We start from the raw sequence: 3742 nt of genomic DNA on the forward strand, positions 1-3742 counted from the left end.
ACTATTGAATTTTCCCTGTTTTTTGCATTTTCTTAATAAAGTTTATTTTGCACCCCACCTGTGTGGTAATTGCTCCCCAAGATCCCATATACCTGCTGGCAGGGACAAAAGCATTTATTTTTATTGTTTAGATTGATGTCACTTTAACAAATGTAAATACTCTATGAGCTGCAGGACCCTGAAGATCTCATAAGTGTCATTTTTCCCTTTCTTCTCTGTGAAGTTTTGAAAGTTTCACAACTTTTCTCTGATCTAGAATATTTCTCCAAATGCTAGCATTTCCACTACAATGCTGATTCCAGTCATTGCAGTAATGTGCCAAGTGTGACTGACTGATTTCACATCCAATCCAGTTGGTTGGTGGATCAAGTGAGGGAATTTGTGCAACTGTGGATTAACGGGGTGCTCATGTTAGCACTGTGGCTGATACTGACAGCTTTTGGTACTACAGTGTGGGTTTAACTGGCCCCCCAAAGGGTGAACATTGAGAATATTCCTTATGGCAAATCCAGCAGCTTCTTAGGCAAAGAGAGTGCTGACATTTGAATTTCTAGCCAGTGAACCCATGCCCCTGCAATGTCTTCAAACAAGTGTGACTGTAGCAGGGCCCAGGAATCTGTCCACAGTGATAATTTCATGGAAATTTTGGAAATCACAGGAACCATGGCAGCCAAAGTCTGACTTTGACACATTACCAGCACATAGTGGCTGCCAGGGAAGGGTAGATTCAGAGATTCAGCAGGACTCAGTTATGGAAAAGTTCCCTCTTATAATTTCAAATCAGTTGCAGAGTATCTGCTGTGGTTTTCAGAAGGATAATGCCTTAGAGAGGAACAGATTTCACATTTCTTAGATTGCCTTTGGAAGATACATGCACATATAGTTCAACAATGTTGATGCAACCAGTTCCACAATGTTGTCAGACAGATTTCCCATTTCTTTTAGGAATCCTTTATATTTAGCTTGGAGATACAACTGCTGACCTTATCCTTCTTTCAGCTGGATAATCAAGGAGTGAGTTATGGATTATCTGTCTCTGAGATATTGGCTCAGACTTACCCAAGAATCACTATCAGAAAGTAGCAGCCCAGCCAGATTGCTCAAATTATTTGACTACTAATTTATATGCTTCATCATGTGATTCTCAATGTATCACAGGTGTCATGGCACTTGACCTGTAAGCGTATGTCTACACTGCAATAAAACACCCATGGCTGGCGCAGGTCAGCTGATTCAGGTCTCTGAGGCTTGGCTTGCGGGGCTATAAAATCCCAATGTAGAGGTGTACACTCAGGCTCCAGCCAAGGATCTGGGACCCACCCACCCCCCACAGAGTCCCAGAGCCCAGGCTCCAGCCCAAGCCCGAACATCTACACTGCAATTTTAGAGCCCTGCAGCTTGAGCCCTGCGAGCCTGAGGCAGCTGACACAGGCCATAGGCATATATTACACTTGTGTTTTAGGGTAAGCTTTAAGGAGTGGTGTTGACGAGGTGCAACACTGCTATTAATGAGCAGTGGTGCATGGTCAGAGAAATCTTACCCTTTCCTGCTCGTTAAGCATCAGTCTAAAGAGAAGAGGCATATGTTAAGGACCATTCCTCTTTTGGTGATCTATACTGATTGCTGGTAAACGAAGCAAGCAGTGCTCAATTTATGAGCTCAGGAAGGGTGCAAGTAGGCAGGCCACTGTCAAGTATGCTGAGATTACACAGTACCACCCACAGGACAAGACGAAACAGAGGCAGGTGTTAATATGGGTAGTACACTAGTGACAGTTAGTGGCAAAGATTTCACTGGCTTCAAAGAATGGGGTTCCTGATGTAGATACTTCAGGTGTGGCTGCCAGTCCCATGGTGCATTCCCATATTCTTGAAAACTGAAACTAGAAGAAATTTGGACTGGGTTAGAATGTACAAAACCTAAATGATTTGAAAGGAGATTTTGTGGATTGATTTTCTTTTTCAGTATGGAAGACAAGACAACACTGGTGGACACGAGAGAAAAGAAAGAACAGAAAAAGCTGAAAGTTTCTAGTGCTTCAAAAGATTGGGTAGCAGCCCAGTAGCATCCTACCTTTGCCGAAAAATCAGAGCTAAAGAAAAATGACTTACGTTGGGCTCTCCACAAGGCTTTCACTTTGCTAAGTCCACCAAATATCCTGAGAGGAAGGAGTGTTTTATTATCATCCAAACCACACAGATGCTTAACACAGAGAGCTGTAAAGTGCCAGCCAGATGATGCAATAGGGAGTGAAACTAAAAATATTTATTGATCATTTACCTTTACTGAGAAAGGGGATAAAGATGAACGATGACATTCTTGTGATGTGATGAAGCAGAGGAAACTGCCAGTCAGCACAGCAAGGGTTAAAGAGAGCTTCTGAGCCCAGCTAGCCCTGCCTCACTGTACCTGCAGCCAATGCTAGGCCTGGAACCGGGGAGATAAAAAGAGAGCCTGACTCAGTTTGGGGCTGACTGGTGAAGAGGCAGGAGCTAGCTGCCTCCCTACCTAAGGGGAAGAAGCACTAGCTTGCCAGGCAAGGCAGCCAGCCGGGAGTGAACACTGTCTCCCCAGCTCATGGAGGCTGTGGAGGAGACCTAGGAGCATCCAACACCTGAGGTACCTGACTGAGTGAACCCCAGAGACATTGAGGGGCTCAGCCTCACTAACTTGTGGGTTCCATGCCCGAAGGAGCCTAGGACTGCAGCAAGGTGCCACCCAAGAGAGGACCACATGGAAAGCAAGCTGCCCAGCAAATTGGAACAGAGGGGACATGCCCCAAACTGAACACTGGTAAGAAGTAGTCTAGAGCAGTGGATTTTGAATCCTTGCGGAAAGGGGCCTCCCCTGTTTGGGGTTGATGGACACGGAGACCTGGGCTGGAACCTGGTGGAGAGGGAGGGCCTAGTCTCCCTACCCCCTGGTCTTAAAGACTGAGGCTCCTCAACCAAGCAGGATGCTGAGAGCCATGCACTCTAACCACTAGGCTGCTTAGCCCTCTAGTCCACCTGTTACATATGATGAGCATTCCATTCCAGAAAGGAATATGATACATACATAATTAACAATACATGTGCATGTTTCTACTAAAGGGTACAGAAGCCCAGATAAAGCATGGAAACTTTCCTAAGAAACCTGTCCCTTTAGAAGAATCCAAGCCAGTCTATCTGTGTCCAAGGCTGGTAAGCCAGCTTCAGAGGTAATTGATTGCCTAGGTAGCTTAATTGGTAGGTGATTATTTGACTTTTAATGAGAAGGCAGACAGAACTTATGTTTGAAGGGATTGGAAAGGTGATCAATTGAGAAAGCAGGGATCCTGGACAGAATAAACCCCAGAGACAGAACAGGCTAGCTGTGGGATGGACTGGTGAGATCTGAACCTCAGCTCTGGGTGGCAAAACTGAAAAGGCTTTAGATAAAGATAACCACAGGATGCAGAGGAGGACTGAGGGGTTCTTTATGTAGCAGAAACTGAAGGATGGATGAGAAAAGTACTCTTTCTCTGAAGAAGAAACTGGGAGTTTCTTTACTGTGGGAAAATATAAAGGCTATGCAAGAAAATCTAAAGGCTATGCAACTCCTAAGCTAGCAGTGGGACCTGAGACCTGAGTTGAAGGTCTTTGCCTGTTTGGCATATTTTTTCTATTGATTAAAATAGGCATTTTTTGATACAAGAGTGTTTTGGATTTATTTACAGACTCAGGGTGGAGGAGCTGAGGCAGAATCTGTAGTTTCACAGCT

This window comes from Chelonoidis abingdonii, chromosome 15 (genome assembly GCF_003597395.2).
Source record: "Chelonoidis abingdonii isolate Lonesome George chromosome 15, CheloAbing_2.0, whole genome shotgun sequence".
NCBI classification, from domain to species: Eukaryota; Metazoa; Chordata; order Testudines; family Testudinidae; genus Chelonoidis; species Chelonoidis abingdonii.